A 22,082-nucleotide genomic window follows, 5' to 3' on the forward strand; every position below is an offset into this window, starting at 1 on the left:
GTCTTCGCAAAAAGTATTCCAATCACAATGAAGCTGCGTGGCGCAATCCACAAACACCAACAAACAAATCCCAATACGGGTTCCGATAGCAAGGTCAAAAAAATCACAAAGCACATAGAAGTTACTCATCACTCCAAAGTGTGTTCAAAATGAACAGCTAGGAACTGTGGGACACCCTCCAGATATACAGGCTGGCCCTTGCACTTCCTTGGTTTATTGATTCTGTTGTCTATTGAATAATTGAAATTATTTTGCGAGTTTGCGAGCTGTTGTGGTAAACTGTAGCTAACACTGTAGCCCAGCTGCTTAAATAGACTGCAACTCCCAGCACACCCCCGGGGCTACTGCATCATTGGGCTGCTTCGACAGTTGCTGTGGGGGCTGCTGAGTGAAAGATGAGGGCGCCATAAGTAGGACTGCACTCAGTGGCATCTTTCTGTTTCAACGCTTCATGCACAATTGGATTGCAATGACGTCAATCGGGTTATATATTCTCTGGATTTATGTTCTTGCCCTGTGCTTGCTTGTTCTTGTGAATTTGTCTGGGTTAGAAAATGGCTTAGTCTCGGAGTGCATCACATACATCGGCATCACGATAGGATAAAACTTTATATAACCTTCAGGAGGATTTCAATTCATAAGCACAACACCATCATCTGCATTTGTGAAGCTGGGCTGGACTGTGTGGCGAGTGTTTATCGTTTTGTACTTAGAGTTTTGTTGGATTTCTTTTGTATCTGTAATATTAGGAGTTTAACCCACACTATGTGTGCAACATTTTTGTTATTTTAATCCTCAAGAGACATTCCCAGACCAACCACCTCTTTCTTTGTGCATCTGGTTGCCTTTGTTTATCAGACATTGTAGCCCTCTCTTTATATAGAATATACTAAGTAGAGAGGAGTCAGATGGGGTTCTGACCGACAGTATTAAGAATTATTTAGTGAAACGTCCGAGGTCACAACTCCAGAAATGAAAGCTGGTATTCCGGACAAAGATCCTTTTCTTGCCTTTTATTTTTATTTTTGTGGTTTACTACCATGAATATATACTTAAATGTATTATAATTCTAAATTCTATTTAAAGTTACAGTTCGCTAAAGAACTGCTGTACACTGTCTGGGGGACGCCATACATCTTTGACTCAGCAACCATTCATACATATGTGATTTGATAAACAGAAAGGAAAGGCACTATATAATAGATAGATAGATAGATAGATGTGAAAGGCACTATATAATAGATAGATAAATAGATAGATAGATGTGTAAGGCACTATATAATAGATAGATAGATAGATAGATAGATAGATAGATAGATAGATAGATAGATAGATGTGTAAGGCACTATATAATAGATAGATAGATAGATAGATAGATAGATAGATAGATAGATAGATGTGTAAGGCACTATATAATAGATAGATAGATGTGTAAGTCACTATATAATAGATAGATAGATAGATAGATAGATAGATAGATAGATAGATAGATAGTGTGAGACATGCCCGAACACCACCAGACAGACACCGCATCTTTAAAAAAAATAAGTTTTTATTGTCTCCAACATACACAGTCCCGCCCAGCACACTGTGCTCCTCACACCAATCACCACTCCTCTGGGCTTCTCTCTCTCTGTCCTTGGACCACCTTTCCTCTCTCCACAGGACCCTTGTCCTGCTCCCACTCCCGACTCCAGCTCCCAGACTGTAGGAAGGCGGGCCCTTTTATTCTCACCTGGATGTGCTCCAGGTACTCCCTCTGAGGACACTTCCTGGTGTGACGGAATTGTCGGGAGAGCACTCGGAAGCACTCCGGGTGTCCCTGGAGGGATCCTCCTCTATCTTTCCAGGTGTGGCGGAAGTAAATCATTCCCGGGCCCTGTGAGATTCAGGGCGCCCCCTGGCGGTGGCCACGGGCCCCAATGGGCTTGAGCCTCCTTGCTCTTCTCCAGTGGTCCTCCTCTGATCCACGGCAGTTGCCCCCTCGTGGCCCAAATAGATAGATAAATAGATGTGTAAGGCACAATACATAGATAGATAGATATATAACATCTCCCAAATGGACATACAGTAAAATTTGGGTTTAACTTACCAAATATCGACCTCCACTGCTCACCACTGTTTGTGAGATTCGCTCCAGACACGCTAAAGCACGGCATTGTCAAGAGTTGCCCAAAAGGACCCATAGAATGGCATGGCATGGCATCTGAAACAGTGCAGTGGTCCAGAGTTCTGCCCTCTCTACTTGCACATTTCACCAGCTGTTTGTATTTGGGAAGTTCAGATACTGAGGTGGGATTATTAAAGCCACCCAAGACGATAACTGGAATCCGATTACATCTGAGACTTGATCAGCTGAAAGCTTCACTCCAGAGGGCGATTTAGGGGCAACGGGAAAGCACAACAAGCAAGCGTCTACTTTGCTGCTTGATTCCTCTAAAAAGTAAAGATTTGCACTTTCTTTTGCTTAAAGTAAAAAGTCAAGGAAACATCTCTGGTGAGAATCACACCAACGTGTAGCAAGGGCCAACGTCACAGAATTCATCCTTTTCATTATCATCATCATTGCTTTAGCGGCCATTTTGCAGGGTTATCCAGGTTAACTGGTTGCCCCAAAAATGTTTTTCATCCACTGTCAGCCATCCTGGTCATCATTTGGGGTCAACCAACTACCCCACCAACCACAACATCTCTGGCCTCGCTCTCTGGGCCTCTTTACGTGTTCCTCAATCATCCTCTGCCTTTCGCCTCAGTCTGTTTCTCCTTAACGTCTGTCACCTCCACTCAGCGTTTTGTCATCCTCGCACTCTGGGACACTCCAAATATCCACCCAATCACTCTCATTTGTTCTTTCCAAGTTTATTACGTACCTCAAATAAGCCCACCAGGTGATCCACAGACGTGCAGGCATGACGCTCCATAGACAAAGTGCAAGAAGGAACAATGAGAGGGCTGCTTAATAATATCTTCTAATAATAATAATAATAATATCTTCTGGTGACTCAGTTTACCTTCTACACAGCCAGGACAATTTATATTTTGATTAAGTAAATTATACAACACAAAAACTGAAATACAGTGCCTAGAAAGTGTTCATCCCAGTGGAGCTTTTCACATTTCATTTTCATATAACATTGAATCCTAGTGGATTTAATTTGGATTTTTTGGCAATGGTCAACAGAAAATGACACTTTAATGTCAAAATGAAAATGGGTCTCTGCAAAGGGGTCTAAATTAATGACAAAATTAAAATATGCAATAACCAATCACATAAGTATTCACCTCCTTTAGGATGTCAAATCTAAATGATCACTGGGGGCAGCCAGTTGATTTTAGAAGTCCAAGAATTATTTCAATAGAGATCACCTTTCCGGGGTTTTGGTTGATTGAAGTATAAATGAACCTGAACATGGAAGCCCACCTTGTGATGACTCCATATGGTGGCCATATGGAAAAATGTTAGAATGAAAACCTGCAGCCACTGCGGCCCACCAGGACCGGAGTTGGACACCCCTTGGTCAAATCAATCATCAAGAAGTGGAAAGAGCATGGCCCAGCTGTGGCTTGTGGAACAATGAGAGATCATGCAAGAACAACAGTAATGAGGGAGACCACCAAGGGACCTACGAGGACTCTGACGGAATTACAAGCTACAGATGATAAGACTGAAGAGACATCTGCTGCCCCACTTCTTCTCCAGTCACAGCTTTAAGGGAGAGGGGCAAACAGGAAGTCACTACTAAAAACAGCACAAGAAGGCACATGAGAGACTCTAAAGTCTGCCAGAAGACGGTTGTATGGTCTTAGGAGAACAAAATCAAGCTTTATGGCCATCAAACTAAATGTTATGTGTAAACACTGCACAGTATCAAAAACACAGCATCCCCACCGTGAAGCATGATGGTGGCACAGTCACGTTGTGGGGACGCTTCTCTGCAGCAGGCCCAAGAAGGCTTGTGAGGGTAAAGTGAATGCATCAAAATATGGCGAAATCCTGGAGGAAAACCTGATGCTGTCCGCAAGGAGGCTGCACCTTGGGAGCAGATTTGTTTTGCAGCAAGACAAACACCTCAAGCATAAAACCAAAGCTACACTGGAATGGACTGAAAACAACAAGTTGATGTCCTGCCATGGCCAAGTTAGATCCAAGTGAGAATCTGTGGCTGGACATGACAAAGGCTGCTCACCTGTGTTACAAATGTAAGATTTGTTAAGAAGAATGGAGAAAGATGGCAGCATCCAGATGTGCAGAGCTGCTGGTGCACAGAGAATCGAGGCTGTCATGGCTGCCAAAGGCACATCCACTTGTAGGAGGTAAACACTTGTGTGATCAGTTAATTTGTGTTTTATATTTGTGTTTAATTTAAACCACTTTGCAGAGATCTGTCTTCATGTGAACATTACAGAGTCTTTTTTCTGTTGATCAATGTCAAAAAAAGTCAATTAATGTTGTATTAGAAAAAAAAAAGTGAAAACGTCCAAGAGGCTGACTTGGACTTTTTATCGTGTTATTCCAAACCCTATTACTATCAGACGGAGGCTGCCCTATTGATTCAACAAACTCCTTTTTACTTTTTCTCTCCTCATTTTAAATGTTTATTTTCACACACGCTGACTCATACAGTCAGGTCCATAAGTATTTGGACAGGGACACAGTTTTCAGAATTTTTGCTCTGTAAGCCACCACAATGGATTTGAAACAAAGCAAACAAGATGTGATTGAAGTGTAGGCTTTAGTTTAATATAAATATTGTACAAGACGTTCGGAAAAGACAGAAATTTTATACATGGTCCCCCTATTTTCAGGGGCTCAAAAGTATAACGATAAATATAACGATCATGTTCAATATTTGGTTGAAAATCCTTTACAACCAATGACTGTCTTCTCCAAGTGCTGGGCTTCCACCCTACTGCTGCTTTCAGGTGCTGCTTGTTTGTTGGACTTTCTACCTTCAGTTTTGTCTTCAGTATGTGAACTGCATGTCCTGTTGGGTTGAGGTCAGTTGATTGACTTGGCTTTTGAAGAATAATCCACTACTTTGCAATGAAAAGCACTTGCTTTCGGAGTAGGTTTTGGCTCATTGTCCATCTGTAATATGAAGTGTCGTCCTATTGGTCTGTCTCAATCTGAGCAGACAGTACTGCCCTATGCACTTCAGAGTTCATCCTGCTACTTCAGCCAGCAGTCATACCATCAATCAACACCAGTGACCCTCTTCCATTAGCAGTCATGCATCCTCATGCCATAAGATCTGCCTCCACCATGTTTCACAGATGACGTGGTATTTATCGGATCAGGAGCCTTTTCTTCTCTTTCCATCACTCTGCTATACATTGATCTTGGTTTCCTTTGACCAAAAAAATTGTTTCAGAGTTGGACAGGCTTTTAAAAAATGTTTCCTGGCAAAGTCTAATCTCTCCTTCCAATGCTGGAGGTTGAGCAGTAGTTTGCACTTTGTGGTAAACCCTCTATCTTTACTTACATGAGGTCTTCTCCTGATTTTAGACTTTGGCAATGATAGGCCTGCCACCCGGAGAGTGTTGTTGATTTAGCTAAATGTCATGAAGGGGTTCTTCTCCACCAAGGACAGAATTATGTGATCATCCAGCACAGTTGTCTTCCATGGCTGTCCAGACCTTCTGGTGTTGCTCAGCTCATCAGTGCGTTTCTTCTTTTTAAGAATATACCAGATGGTTGATTTGACCACTCTTGGTGTTTCTTCTATCTCTCTAAAGGGTTTGTTTTGTTTTCTCTGCCTAATGATGGCCTGCTTTGATGGCCAGCTCTTTGGACCTCATATTGAGACTTCACACTGACAACTTCCAAATGCAAATTCCACACTCGGAATCAACTCCAGACCTTCTACCTGCTTAATAGTTAATGAAATAATGAAGGACCTGCTCATACCTGGCTATGGAACAGCATTTCAGTCAAATTTCCAAGTACCTTTGAGACCCTGGAAATGGAAGTGGGGGTATACAGAAAAATGGCTGCCATTCCTGAATGGATATTGTTGGTAAATCCCTTAAACTAAAGCTGAAAAGTCTACACTTCAATCACATAATAATTGCTTTATTTCAAATCCATTGTGGTGACATACAGAGCCAAACTTATGAAGATTGTGTCACTGTCCAAACACTTATGGACCTGACTGTAGGTTACTCTTCACTCCTCTTCTCTCACTTCTCCAAAAATGTAGCACGGCAAAGTCTTGAATGTATCTACAAATAAAATTGTGGCTAACTGTGTCCTTATCTGGGATGACCCTCACAGGTGAATGTTATCTTATGTCATGTGATAATCAACTGAATTATACTTAATGGTTGTCATATATCTGAGATATTATATACACTGTATTATAGGGTGGCACAGTGATCAGTGCTGCACCCAGCTCTCCGGACGTGGGGTTGATTCCCGGCCCAGTTACTGGCGGTGAGTGAGTGAGTGCCCTCCAATGGACTCGGCTCCCGTGATCCTCTATGGAAAAAAGGTGGGTCCAGAAAGTGGACAAACAGATGAGTATGTTGGCTTAAGGACCTCCATTTTTATTACAGTTGGATCAGAACATGGCTACCATTTTAGGATAGTTTTTAATATTTTGTTTTTATGCTAATTAAATTTTAATTCCAGGAAACCCACAATTTGTGAAGTGTCTTTCTTTTAGAAATGCTAATATGGACAGTGGGGGCCATCTGAAATTATGACAAAAAAACACTAAGAGTAGTAGGTTTATGTGGAGAACAATAAACAATTTAAATCTTAACTCCCAACCAAAATTTAAAAGGTCGGAAGTCCTAGGAAAGCCTGTCTTCCAACCTTGGGCAACTTCAGAATCATCTGCTGCCATTAACCAGACAAGGCAACTTCTAACGTGGTTCCTCCTCTAACTCCTGGCCGCAGGAGTAATTAACGTCTGGACTCCCACTACCACTTCCTGGTGGTATTCTCATCTTGGCTTTGGCACCATATTTGCCTGAGCCCCTCATTCTGCGACCTGGACCTCGCTACCTGTTCTGTATTCATGATCGATAAACACTAAAGAACTCCATCTCAAGAAAGCTAAGGCATTGATTACTGGGGTTAAACAATCCAATGAAAAATCATAAAGGGTTTTGGACACCTAGGTGAACCTCGTGTAACTGAAAGATGGTTCAGTTGCAAACTACATACAATAACTGCAAGGATCTCTTCTGTGGACGAGTCTTCTTCAGACTGACTTCAGAATGGCAGAAGTCGGAAGGAACCTCAGAGGTGGAAAGTCCATCAATCATCCATTCAGCAGGGAGAGGAAAGAAAGGAAACCAGGTGACCATGTCACCCTATGGTCCAGAGCACATTAACATTAGGTGAGCCCTGAAGTTGTCTCCCACAAGTGCAAGTCCCCAGAAGTATGTACAGAAGATCCTGGACGTAAGTGGATGGCAGTGTGTTGGTGACCAGCTTGGCTAGAAATGAAGAATTTAATAGTCTGATTTCTGTTGTCCTCTAATCAAACAGTGAAGGCAACTTGAAAATTATGTGGTAACCACAATGGATAGAAGCTAATGCAAAACAACAGTATGTTTGTGATGGTTTATGTGTAGATTGAACATCAACGGCGCTCTGCCGTTAGTCTAATCGAAGCCACAGTCAAATGAATACTGAAGCTCTGCTGTGGGATTGCACCATTGTTGAACAGCATGCCACAGTGAGATGTATTTGGGTGGAGGGAGTGATCACCTAAGGATGTTGGCTCAGTATGGAAATGCAAACATCAGGAATCAACAAAAGGTTTAAAGAGTGAAGAACAATCATAAATGATGAAGCTCGATCTGGTGAATCATCAACATCATACACCTGAGCCCACATCAGCACGACAGATGACTTAATTAGACATAACCGATGGTTTAGGTTTTCCACTGTTGCTCCACATTTGGATATTACCTATGGATGTGCACAAGCCACAGTGCATGATGACTTGGGGTACTCTAAAGTTTGCACAAGATGGGTACCCAAAGAGCTTAAAGATCTCACAAGCCAATATTCTTTGGTGAATTTCAGCAGGTTTCACTCCCTAGGCCCAAAGAAATCTCAACAATGGTGCAATCCTGCAGTAGAATGTCCAAGTTCATTTGACCTTCACTTCAACTGGACTAATGGCTGAGCATTGTGCTGTGTGTGTTTGAACTACCCATAAGTCATTGTGAATGTGTTATTGTGTCAGCTTCTGACTGCTGCAATTACTGCGTAAATTAAATGTTCTACTTAAATGCACTCTGTGATGTTTAGAGTGCATGTATGCTGTAGTGTATTGTGACCTCTAGGGGGGCTTCCTGCACCCCAAAACCAACTACCACAACTCAAGTTTCAGGTCCAAAAGATTTAATTTTATTTGTCTTTTCTAAAGGCTTCTTCCTACAACAATATTTCTTCCTTTTCTTTCTTCTCTTAACTTTGACTCACAAAATTGAGGCAGAGAGTGCCCTTTTAAAGCAGACCTGTAGTCAGGATGGGCTTTTGTGTCAAGCAGAACCTTGGGTGCTTCTTACCAGTAGCTCTGTCCAGTGGCACCCAAGGAACATAACGGGGCTGCCCCTCCAGATCTACAACTCCCATGCAGTTCTGCTGGTGTCCAAACAGGAGCTACAATAGAGATTGAGACACTACCATACAGTGTAATGGAGGACCTCATGACCCCAGAAAGCGGCTCCCTCTGTCCTTGAATCCCAGCTGGGATGCCCAATTCATCCACAGTGTCTCATCTACAATGGCCTACCAGCAAGGTAGTAGAATATCATCCTTCTTGGTCGGGAAGCCATTCCATGCACTATGACTTTTCACAACATATATGAAGTGACTGTTGGGGTCACTTGGTACAAGAAGAGATAGGATCACCATGACTTCTACTTGGTTCGCTTCCCAGGTCCTCCCTGCGTGGAGTTTGCATGTTCTCCCCATGTCTGTGTGGGTTTTCTGCGGGCGCTCCGGTTTCCTCCCACAGTCGAAAGACATGCAGGTTAGGTGGATTGGCGATCCTAAATTGTCCCTAGTGTGCGCTTGATGTGTGTGTGTCTGCGCGCCCTACGGTGGGCTGGCGCCCTGCCCAGGGTTTGTTTCCTGCCTTGCACCCTCCAGCAGACCCCCGTGACCCTGTGGTTATAATGTAACGGGTTGGATAATGAATGGATGGATGACTTCTACTTTGGAAATACGGAGAAAAAATATTTTTAGTTTTTCACAATACTGAAATATTCTTTTCATCCAATTAGTAGGACAGAGCTCTTTGAAGGCAATAATCCATCTTAATAAAATAATAAGTGTCTGTGTACCCGTGTGTCCGTCCACTTGCTCTGTCTCTATCTTTCCCTCAGGTGGTGCATCATAAACATAGCAATAAAAAGCACTGCATGTGTCATTCCAACTGATGGCACATCAGAAATGTGTGGAGTAATGCATTTTATTACTACAAACATCTGTGATGTGCTATCTGTTGGAATGACACATGCAATGTTTTTTATTACTATATGCATTACAGAATATATTGCACTGCAAACGTTAACGCTTGAGGTCTACGTCGATTGGGTAGATTTTAACCCACCTTGGATGGGTAGCACAACTAGTTGTCACCAAGACAATGGAGAAATAAATCAGTAATGTCTGCTTGTAGGTGACAGGCGGTGGCAGGCTGGGCCCCAAATCACACATACAAGCAGCTGAAGCCAAATTGTCTCCTCTGGAATTAAGCCCCCTTTGACAGTCCAAAGTGGACTACCCCTCTGCTCTCCCAAGGGTCTCATGAGCGGTAGAGGTGGTCTTGTTCTTAAAACTTCACAGGCCACAGTGGTTTACTTGTTCCATTGTGGTCTCTCCCACTTTGGCTCCTTCTTGATCAAAATATAGCATCTCTGTCTAACAATTTAAAATTACAAGAGGCAAGTGGGCCATTTATATACTTTGTGTCCACCTCAACTTGTTGGTTGGAAGGGAGAGTTCCTATCTTAAAGACTCATATTATATGAAGCAACCTCTCAGACAAAGGTTTGACCCTTTAGGTGGTGCCCTTCTACTTCTCTGGCCCACCTTTATACTTCATACCTTCTTGGGTGAAATCCTTCCTGGAACATCTGACCATTTATCTGGGCGATCTGTCACACCCACCACACCCATAAACCTCCAAACACACTAAATGTAGTAACATGTAGTTATTACTGAAAATAAACAGCACTGAGGCAAATATACTTAATACGCAAACGCTAAACAGTACACTTTAAACAACCAGATCATGCAAGATAAACAAAAAAGAACTTACTTGTGGTCATTAAACGCACACTTTCTTATCAGTTCTCTTAATTATGACAAATGACTATTACTCTATGCGGAAATGATAGCTACACGTGCATCTCTTTCTCTCAGCTAACATCCCATAATACTCTGCGCGCTCATGCATGCTGGGACGTGCATTTCTGATATTTTCCGTACACTGCATATTTTACAATAAATACAAATTGTTTATTTTACATATTTTATTGGTCTGATGGCTTTCACACAGTTGGTTATTCAAGTTCCTATTTATTGTCACTTGTACCTGCACAAAGTACAATGAAATTCTTACTAACAAAATATATTATGGGATTTCTGAAAGACAAAAACTGCAGCGAGAGTTGAGTTGACTGGGCAACCCCATTTAATGGCAGGTACAAAAACGTTGCTCTCAACTTTGTCTTCTTCACTTGCTGGTGACGGCTGACATCGTGGATCTCCGGTGTAGGAGACAGGACTAGATGTAGGGTTCTTGATGATTCTTCTCATTGGTCAAAATCCTCCCGGCTGTTGGTAAAAACAGAGAACTGTTAAGATTCCTGAGCGGCTCTCAATGCCTTGCCAAGTGTTGCCTTCCATTTGGACCCCAGAAGAGATGCAGTTTCCTGAGTGTGATAAAAATCAGTGTTATAGGTATCATCTAAAGTGCACATTCCAAGAGATGTCATCACACGTCTTTATATGAAGACATTATCTCGCATGACCCAGTTACAACAGACACCAACATGTCTGCAAACAACTGTGTGACTTACATGTCTGGTCTATTGGCTATAGTGCTGCATTTTAAAGCCCATGTTTTCTGATTCAGCCCCCACTAATGATTTACTAATAGCAGGTTAACCTCAGATCAGATAAACGGCATTCACTCCACAAACTGACCGATAAGTACTCTGGCTGCTCCCACGTATTCTCTCTTACAAGGAGTTCAAACCACTGATTTGGGCAAAACCTAACTGAGTATTAGTTGCAAAACTCAAATGAAGACAACTTGCTGCAACTGAGTATTTACATATACACTCACCGGCCACTTTATTAGGTACACCTTATTAGTACCGGGATGGACTCCCCCTTGTCTTGGATTTATGCTTTCATGTTGTTGATGCCAAATTCTGACCTTAACATACAAATGTTTCACCAGACCAGGGAAAAGTTTTTCCAATTTTCTATTGTCCAGTTTTGGTGAGCCTGTGCAAATTGCAGCCTTAGTTGCCCATTCTTAGCTGGTAGGAGTTGTACCGGTGTGGTCTCCTGCTGTTGTAGCTTATCTACTTCAAGGTTCGACGTGTTGTGTGTTCAGAGATGGTCTTCTGCACACCTCAGTTGTAACGAGTGCTCATTTGAGTTATTGTTGCCTTTCTAAAAGCTCAAACTATTCTGGCCATTTTCCTCTGACCTCTGGCATCAACAAGACATTTTTGCACAGACAACTGTCATTCACTGGACATTTTCTCTTTTTTGGACCATTCTCTGTAAACCCTAGAAATGGTTGTGATGAAAATCCCAGTAGATCAGCATGCCACATTCAAAGTCACTTAAATCACCTTTCTTCCCCATTGTGATGCTCGATTTGAACTTCAGCATAGTAATAATAATTCTTTGCATTTCTATAGCACTTTTCTCACTACTCAAAGCGCTCAGCAATTGCAGGTTAAGGGCCTTGCTCAAGGGCCCAACAGAGCAGAGTCCCTTTTAGCATTTATGGGATTCGAACCGGCAACCTTCAGATTGCCAGTGCAGATCCCTAGCGTCTTGAGAATGTCAGCGTGCCACGATGCATTGAGTTGCTGCCACGTGATTGGCTGATTAGATATTTGTGTTAACAAGCAGTTGAACAAGTATACCTAATAAAGTGGCAAGTGAGAGTATATACAATAAAACAGGACGCACTTCACATAGCAGGCACTCCTGCCTGTGGCTGCTCCTCTTGAGGTCTCTGAACCCAGCTCTCTGCAAGCTGAAGTGATATTTTGAAAACGCTGTCTGAATAAGGCATACATGAATACTCACAGGAGGCTGGGGGACAGATGCAGCCGGGACGCCTGGAAGGACCGGAAGGTGGTGTATACGTCAACGGGGCAACTGACCTGGATCTGGAGAGGACCACAGGAGAGGAGCAAGGAGGCTCAATCCCATTGTGGCCCGTGGCCACTGCCAGGGGGCGCCCCAAGCCTCATGGAACCCGGGAAACATTTTCTTCTGCCACACCCAGGAAGACAGAGGAAGATTCTTCCAGGGATGCCCGGAGTGCTTCCGGGTGCAAGAGTAGCGCTTCCGCCATACCAGGAAGTGCTGCCGGAAGAGCGTCATTGGGCACCTGGAGCACGTCCGGGTGAACATAAAAGGGGCCGCCTTCCTACAGTCTGGGAGCTAGAGTCGGGAGTGGGAGCAGGACGAAGATCCCGAGAAAAGAGGAAAGGCGGCCCACGGACAGAGAAAGGCCAGAGGAAGGGTGTTGTGGTGCGGGAGCACTATGCTGTGTGCGGGACTGGTGTCTGGGAGATATTAGAAATAAAAGGGTTTGTTATTATGAAGAGTTGGTGTCCGTGTGGTTGTGTCCAGGCTGAACCCCTCACAATACACAATTGTGTTAATTCTCAAACAATGCTGTTTCTTAACCAGTTAGCTCACATTAGTGCAGTCATGACAAACACCATCACTAAACCTCCTAAGAATTTGAAGAGTATTTTCTAACATAATTTATTTAGAGCAGTTCTGGAGTCATTGACCTAAGACACATTAAATTGTAGTACATCAAGTTGGTCTAGATTTGCACCTTAAGAGCAGGACCACATTAATCCAGATAATGAGAGTGCAAACTACGTTCCAATCTGGATCAAACGCTTCCACATCAGGCTGATCTCGATTTGTAATCCAAGAAAACCAGATCATGAGCGTGTGCACGACAGTGACAGGTGAGTCGCAAATGATTCATTACTTTTGAACAACTTTTTTCAGTGAGTTGCACGATTCGATTGGCAAACATGAAAGATTTGACACAAGATTGCTGTAGTGTGTGCATTACGTTGTCAGTGTCGTTCACTTTGCAGATGTTTAAAGCACGCTCATCTGATTCGTGATTCATGTTCACTTTGCTTATGATTCATTTTAGCTTGAGGTAAATCAATACCAGCAAATGAGAACTCTGTCACCAACAATTCTCTCATTAATCATACAAGTACAATACAGTGACAACAATTTTGTATTAGAATGTATGAAATGTTAAATTGTTTTAAGGATAATATATAAACCTAATAGTACAGCAGCCATACCACATGCGCTTCAGAACAGGTCACCTACCTAAAGCTAAGCATGTTCAGGCCCAGCTAGTACTTACATGAGAGACCATCTAGCAAATGCTTGGGTTGCTGCTGGGAAATGGTGTTGGTGAGACCAGCAGGGGGCGCTTACCCTGTGGTCTGAATGCGGAAACTGGGACACTGTTCTGTAAAAATGACTCTGTTCTTTGGATGAGACAGAAAACCGAGGTTCTACCTCTCTGTGGCCATTAAAGATCCCTGGGTATTCTTTGTAAAGTTTATGGCGTATCCTAATCGGTCTTCTGAATTACTGTTGAAAGAACGATGTATTGTAATGTTATTGCGTGTAAACTTTTAACAGGCGACAAGAAAGGTAATGTAGTACATCTTCCGCGGATAACATTAGACACCAAAGGAGATCTTGATATTAAATTGGTATTAAAACGTTTACAGTTTCCCATTAAAATAGCTTTTGCTATGACAATTAAAAAATCACAGGGACAAACATTCGAAAAAGTCGGTTTATTTATTAGAAACTCGAAATTCAATGAGATATTGACGAAAAATGTATTCAAGATACTGTTTTTACTAAAGTTTTACGGTAAAAGTGTAAGTTTAAAAAGCATTTGCATGTTAATTTCAAAGCCAAACAGAACGAAAACGTAAAATGCAATGAATACCTCTAATGCAACATGAAACTTATTTTATTACGTTTTACTAATTTTTACTATGGTTAATTACTCGCTGTAATGTAAAATAGTTAGGTCTATTATGCATATGTAACAATTTCCATGAAAATAACAATCTGTTTAAATTTTACATCCGCTTCCCCATACATGAGTGGCAGATCTGTGAAGTGGCGGGCGCTGGCTTGGCAAGCGAAGCAAGCAGGGGGCAGAGCCCCCTAGTTATTATTATTATTAACTTCTACTTTTACAGTGGGATGCAAAAGTTTGGGCAACCTTGTTAATAGTCATTATTTTCCTGTATAAATCGTTGGTTGTTACGATAAAAAATGTCAGTTAAATATATCATATAGGAGACACACACAGTGATATTTGAGAAGTGAAATGAAGTTTATTGGATTTACAGAAAGTGTGCAATAATTGTTCAAACAAAATCAGGCAGGTGCATAAATTTGGGCACCGTTGTCATTTTATTGATTCCAAAACTTTTAGAACTAATTATTGGAACTCAAATTGGCTTGGTAAGCTCAGTGACCTCTGACCTACATACACAGGTGAATCCGAGTATTTAAGGGGGTCAATTGTAAGTTTCCCTCCTCCTTTAATTTTCTCTGAAGAGTAGCAACATGGGGGTCACAAAACAACTCTCAAATGACCTGAAGACAAAGATCGTTCACCATCATGGTTTAGGGAAGGATACAGAAAGCTGTCCCAGAGATTGAAGCTGTCTGTTTCCACAGTTAGGAACATATTGAGGAAATGGAAGACCACAGGCTCAGTTCAAGTTAAGGCTCGAAGTGGCAGACCAAGAAAGATTTGGATAGACAGAAGCGACGAATGGTGAGAACAGTCAGAGTCAACCCACAGACCAGCACCAAGACCTACAACATCATCTTGCAGCAGATGGAGTCACTGTGCATCATTCAACCATTGGCACACTTTACACAAGGAGATGCTGTATGCAGAGTGATGCAGAGGAAGCCTTTTCTCCGCCCACAGCACAAACAGAGCCGCTTGAGGTCTGCTCAAGCACATTTGGACAAGCCAGCTTCATTTTGGAATAAGGTGCTGTGGACTGATGAAACTAAAATTGAGTTATTTGGGCATAACAAGGGCGTTATGCATGGAGGAAAAAGAACACAGCATTCCAAGAAAAACACCTGCTACCTACAGTAAAATATGGTGGTGGTTCCATCATGCTGTTGGGCTGTGTGGCCAGTGCAGGGACTGGGAATCTTGTCAAAGTTGAGGGACGCATGGATTCCACTCAGTATCAGCAGATTCTGGAGACCAATGTCCAGGAATCAGTGACAAAGCTGAAGCTGCACCGGGCTGGATCTTTCAACAAGACAACGACCGAAACACTGCTCAAAATCCACTAAGGCATTCATGCAGAGGAACAAGTACAACGTTCTGGAATGGCCATCTCAGTCCCCAGACCTGAATATAATTGAAAATCTGTGGTGTGAGTTAAAGAGAGCTGTCCATGCTCGGAAGCCATCAAACCTGAATGAACTAGAGATGTTTTGTAAAGAGGAATGGTCCAAAATACCTTCAACCACAATCCAGACTCTCATTGGAACCTACAGGAAGCGTTTAGAGGCTGTAATTTCTGCAAAAGGCGGATCTACTAAATATTGATTTCATTTCTTTTTTGTGGTGCCCAAATTTATGCACCTTCCTGATTTTGTTTGAACAATTATTGCACACTTTCTGTAAATCCAATAAACTTCATTTCACTTCTCAAATATCACTGTGTGTGTCTCCTATATGATATATTTAACTGACATTTTTTATCGTAACAACCAACGATTTATACAGGAAAATAATGACTATTATCAAGGTTGCCCAAACTTTTGCATCCCACTGTATACTGAACAAATTAGTAACACAAAATTGAACCTTATGCTACCCCAAACCTTTTTCTGCCTCTTGTCCCTCTTTTACATTTGTTAATAATAATATTTATTTCTTCCAAATCAGTCACAAAGCTTAAAAATCAATTGAATGATTTGTTGATAAAAAAAGGTTAATAGAACCTAAGCAAGAACATGAAGACAGAAACTTAGGAATAGAAGACAGAAACAATGGGAATTCGCCAGTCTAATACAGTGGAGCACTTTAAAAAACTGCTAAAAACATATTATTTTAACATGGCCTTCCAATAACTTCACTGTAATCAAAATCCTGATACTCTGTATATCCAACTCATTATAATAACTATTCATGGTGGCTCTAAAATCCGTACTAACCTCTACTCTCTCTTCTGTTTTCTTTTCCGGTATCCTTTTGGTGTTGGCGCATCTACTCAAAGCACCGTGATCTTCCAACAATGATGGATGGATTAAAAGCCAGAGGTCTGTATGACCATTAACATCAAGTGACTCTGTGTGAACCCTAACTACAAAGAGGACTATTTCATTTATGTTAGGTAGAATGCCCAGAGGAGACTAGGTGGTCCCGTGGCCTGGAACCCCTGCAGATTTTATTTTTTTCTCCAGCCGTCTGGAGTTTTTTTTCTGTTTTTTCTGTCCTCCCTGGCCATCGGACAGTTTCTATGTTAACTAATGTTGTCTTATTTTAATTTCTTATTTTGTCTTTTATTTTTCTTTTCTTTATTATGTAAAGCACTATGAGCTACTTTTTGTATGAAAATGTGCTATATAAATAAATGTTGTTGTTGTGTTGTTGTTGAAACGAACTTGTGCAGCAAAAACAAGCCACATCTGGCAAGGTAAAAGTTTTAGTGCGTAATGTTTTGCTGGTTGTGGAAATAAATTTTGTCTATGTTGGTGGTCTGGAATATTCATGGTCACGTTGCCAAATGTGTGAAAATACACGGTTGTCAGCAAAGTAAGAATTATGCCTTTGGGTTCTTCGAGTGCATAAATTCAACAATCAGACAGACGTGTTAAATAAAATTAGAAAATCGGCCGTCCACACTTTGATAGTCAGTCAATCAACTGACATAACAGTTTCAAAAATGTTCATTTTATGTTTTAAATTTAGAAAGGAAAAAAGTGAATCCATTCATAAAACTGTGTCACTGGCATAATAACATGTTATCAGTTTATCTATTTTGGGGGTAATTCCACAGTTCAGAAAACAAGTTCAATTTAAACCAGATGATAATATTTGCCTCAGATGGCACATCAGTAATGCAGAGCCAAAGAATAGGTGTAGCTGCTGTTTTGTGGCAGTCCAGTCCACACTTACCAGAGCGACATTGTGTGGGACATCATGAGGTCCTGCATATGAATGATGCTTGGAAAAAAATCACTTTTGCTGAGTCATATTGAGACTTTGCTGAGGACCATTTAAACAATTTCCTGCTGGTCATTCATTAAGAAGGCGAAATTTGAAGAACGTGTCAAAGCTGCAGAAGCAGACTTGATTGCATTTAAAACACTAAGTGAGGTTAGATGTCTATCCAGATGTTTTGCAGTAAATGCTGTTGTTAGAAACTATGATAGATTAGTGGGGAACTGTGGAAAAATTATTGAAGAAGACAATGAACTTACTCATAAATACTGCTTGGGTAAATTACAAGCTCAATACTTAATGACGTTTTAGCTGAACTGGCAGGCGTATGCAAAATTCTGCAAAGGATACTATTGACTGTTGAAGCTTTTCAGTTTGCCAAAAACATAATACATTATCTGGGAGACATTTCCATGAATAAACACATAACCTGCTCTCTCTCCATTTCACTATCCAGGTAAAATAAAGTCAATAATCAATGTGATCCATCAGACATGTGATCATACAGACAATCAGTTTCCAGATGAAGAACTGAATGATTGGTTTGTGTTTGATACGAAGTGTTTCTCTACTCCTGCAAGTCTGGAAAATTTTTTCATCTGGATTTGAGCAGATGAATAGGATTGCCATCAAATAATTGTGTTCTGTTGAAGAAAGACTATAATTGCTTTCAGGTGGATCTTTGTACCCACTGGTAGGAAAAAAGTTAGAAGGTGGAACTGAAAAGAAATTTTTAGATTTTCCTAAACACCAGGATCACCTTAAGGAGTTTCCTCTACTTTCATTTTTGGACATTTTTGGCACACCCGCGTCCTCAAGTGCTAACTGTGAATAAAGATTTAGTCTAATAAACAAAATAAGAACAAAACACTAAGCCAGAAACACATGAATGGGGTCTAAACCAGGAATTTCTGATGAAAAAAATCTTTAGTGGACCCTGGGACAGGAATAAACATGGCATCAACTTATATACATGAATAGCAACCATCATATACAAAAAAGTTTCACAGTGACAGCACCCATGATAAAACAAAATGGCATCAGAAAAAAATTAAAATGCTACGCCACTAAATTAAAACAACTTCAAAACAATGTGCAGCCCAGTTTGATTTCAGGACTGCCACAATGAATTGACTTCTGTCCCTTTAACAGTTCTGTACTCTGCATAGCCAAGAGACCTGCAGCTAGTGTCAATCAAGAGACTAAAATGCCTTTGATTGGTCAGTGGGGCAGCTGCATCCAATCAGCTGCTGTGATGGGTGGACTTTGGGGAATGCTGCTCACTCCTAGAGACAGGGAGACAGGAAGAGGAAAAAAAAGAAAAAAAGAAGTGTGAAAGAGAACAAAGTAGTAGAGTTCTGCACTCATGGAAATGAAATGAAAAGAAAGGACTACAAGAGGAAAAAGAAGAAAAAAGATTAATTTAGCAAATGTCATGTTTCAGCCAGCATGTCTCCCCTGGCTGGGGTTCAAAGTGTCATTTCTTGTTGGTTTTCATTATTTTATGCAATTTATTTGTATTAATCCATCCATCCATTTTCCAACCCGCTGAATCCGAACACAGGGGTCTGCTGGAGCCAATCCCAGCCAACACAGGCTGGGCAGGGTGCCAACCCATCGCAGGACACACACAAACACACACTAGGGCCAATTTAGAATCGCCAATCCACCATGTCTTTGGAGTATGGGAGGAAACCCACGCAGACACGGGGAGAACATGCAAACTCCACGCAGGGAGGACCCGGGAACCTCCTAACTGCGAGGTAGCAGCGCTACCACTGCACCACCGTGCCGCCATATTTGTATTAATATTTATTTCAATTTTTATGCACACCATTCTAATGTTGGAAAAGGGGAAGAGCTTTAGTTATGTCCCTTTGCATTGTGGGTGGTCCAACAAAGGGCGGGGCCGCCTGCCCTTTACCGCCAGGAACAGCCCTCCACCCTATTTAGGGTAGGGCTTCATCACAATTCCTCGCAGTTCATTGAATGTGCTTTGTGTGGAGAGTTATTGTGATGCTGCTGTGCTTTGCTATTGCTTTTCTGGTATTTTGAATCCCTGCTCTGTTTTTGACTTCATTTTTTAGATTTCTCTACGCTAGGGGGCTTTGCCCGCTGCTCACTTCTCTCGACCCGTGTTGTGAAGTTGGTGCTGAGCGCACGCTAAGGAGATGCGGTCTGATCAGCTGCTGTCTTTCTGCTGCTGCTGCCGAGCTGCGTGTTCTGCTTGTCGCGCTGCGTGTCGATCATTTAAAAGCCTGTAGAGCAGCTGTCCTTTTGTCTCACTGCCTTGTCTCGCGGGACGTCAAAGACTCCTTCCAAGAAGATCACGTCTCGACCCAAGATTTTTTTATTATAATAAGAGAGATATTGCGAATGTGCTGTCATTTTTTGCACCTCTGTCCTGCTTTCAACCTCGATTTTTGGATTCTATATTGAGACTTTGGTTACCATGTTTTATGCCTTGCCTTTTAGGCTTCTCCTTGTGCTCTTCAGAGCTTTGGGGCTTGCACAGCCTTTGTGAAAATAAATCTTTTTATTTTATCAAGTCTTGTGTAAGCTTTATTTGGTTCTAGTCAGGATATTTTGATGGTATCCCCCCCAGTGGGCAATCTAGGAAGTGCTTTGGCAGCTGTGCTTTCAGAATTAAACTCTTTCACAACAGCCAAGCAGTGGGAATACATAAGTTTCTAAATAGAGTAACTTGCAGATGTTTGCATAGAGTACAGTCTCAGTTCGCTTTAGTAAGATGTCCCTGCACAATGCGCATGTTTTAATTTGCTTTAATTTACATTACTGAATATCTTGGTATGTGTGGAATACTCCATTGTGTCCAGTTTGGGACAGGCAGTTTTCCTGTTTGCAAAAGAACCTTTTTTCACTGGAGAGGAGGCAGAATTCTTCAGTCCACGTGGGAGAGAAGCTCTTTGCTAAATGCTGGGCCGCAATGTTGTTTAAGACAGTTTTGTTCGGCTGAGGTGGTAATTAGGTCATTTTTTTTTTTTGAGCTCAGTTGAGCGAAGAGGTCCTTTGATCATTTCTGGTGCCAACATTCACAAGTTTCAGTACAGGCCTGCAACGGGTGCGTGTGAATGCTTGCATGTGTGTGGGCCCATTAACTGGTTATAATCATTCATTTAATACTGGACTATGACTGACAGCTGAAACTAACGTTACAAGAGTTACAAGATTTTTAGATTAGTGTATATATGACCTACCATTGAAATTGTCACCTTTGCAAAAGTTTGTGTTCAGTTATTGTTAAATATATACAGTACCTTTGCTTCTTATATATTTGTACTGTATAATACGGTTTCCTTGACGGTAATAAGTTGAATTAATATGATTATTTTTTGTAAGTTTTAATCAGGGATAAATTCAACTCACACCATTAATTTTATTCTCATTATTGTTATTATCTCTCTATTATATAAAAAAAATCCTGGGACGAGACAAGACTTTTTCAGAGAGATACTTTCACATCCCACAAGACAAGACTTTGTGCCAAGAGATTTAACCACGCCCGGGGAACTGAAATAAAAGACAATGAGTAGATGACAAAGTAGAACGTCGTAAAGACAAAAAAAAGGTTAGAGGTAATGAAAGTACTAAAATTCAAAAGTCTCAAAAACATGATAGCACAAACAAAAGGAAATTATTACTTGATGAAATAACGGAACAGTGAAGAGAGATTGAATATATTGTTCGGATTTAATCTTTAAGTCAGAGACTTTTGATCGTCTAATTTGTGTTGCCATCAGGGAAAAGTAGTGTTTCTTCCCAATGAAGAGGAGTATCCACGAGAATTAAAAGATTTGTTGTTTGGTGAAAGTGAAATCCACATACGTGTAGTGTTGGCCGGGGGGTTGGCAAGCGAAGCAAGCAGGGGGTGAAGCCCCCTACATGTTTTAAAAGTTGAGGGTTGATTTGATACCAACCTGGTTTTGTAAAACGTGACTTGCATGTATTTTTTGATTTTAAATAAATTCAATAAAATGTTAAAAATAAATAAGTTATTTTATTTTATTCAGTAAATGCTCTAATTTAAGTTCATTCGTATGCTCTCCCTTGTTATTACCGGCTTATCAATATGTGCAGGTTTGAATTGAACTGTAGCAACTGTAGATAAATGTGAAAGCTTTACAAAGTTATTACCTAAGAAAATCAGTGACAGGAGGATCAATTTAGATAACTTCGGCTAAAGACAGGAGAAGAAACCCAGGACCCTTTCTCCGGTTAAGCATAGGCCTCAGTAATAAGGCGCTTAGGAGGGAAGGGGTGTTTGCAAATGTGCATCAGAAACACAGTCATTGACCCCAAAAAAGTGTAATGCTAACTAAAAGGCTTGGAAAAATCTTCAGAATAGTCAGAAACAAAATTGAAATGAGCCCAAACTATAACATACGGCTGTGCATATTGCTGTGAATCTAAGGTTTAGATGAAGAATCACTACGTAGTTCTAATTAAGCAAGGGGGAAATCTTAGCTATTGTTAGGACCTGTCTCTTGTCTTTTTGAACAACAATTTTTGTCTAATATTTTGATTTAGTTTGCTAGTTTGTTTTGATATCCTGGTTCA

General features: G+C 41.2%; 1 protein-coding gene across 3 annotated transcripts in view; it reads right to left on the reverse strand.

Moving 5' to 3' along the window:
* Positions 1 to 10,522: 10,522 nt before the first annotated feature.
* The window catches only part of LOC120517237 (golgin subfamily A member 6-like protein 2), a 78,442-nt gene continuing 66,882 nt past the window's right edge, over positions 10,523 to 22,082 (reverse strand). For all 3 annotated transcript variants that reach the window (XM_039739425.1, XM_039739424.1, XM_039739426.1), the window contains one exon: positions 10,523 to 10,807. The gene's annotated coding sequence lies outside the window, so the exon portion shown is untranslated. The remainder of the gene's footprint in view (positions 10,808 to 22,082) is intronic.

This window comes from Polypterus senegalus, chromosome 17, assembly GCF_016835505.1.
Source record: "Polypterus senegalus isolate Bchr_013 chromosome 17, ASM1683550v1, whole genome shotgun sequence".
NCBI classification, from domain to species: domain Eukaryota; kingdom Metazoa; phylum Chordata; class Cladistia; order Polypteriformes; family Polypteridae; genus Polypterus; species Polypterus senegalus.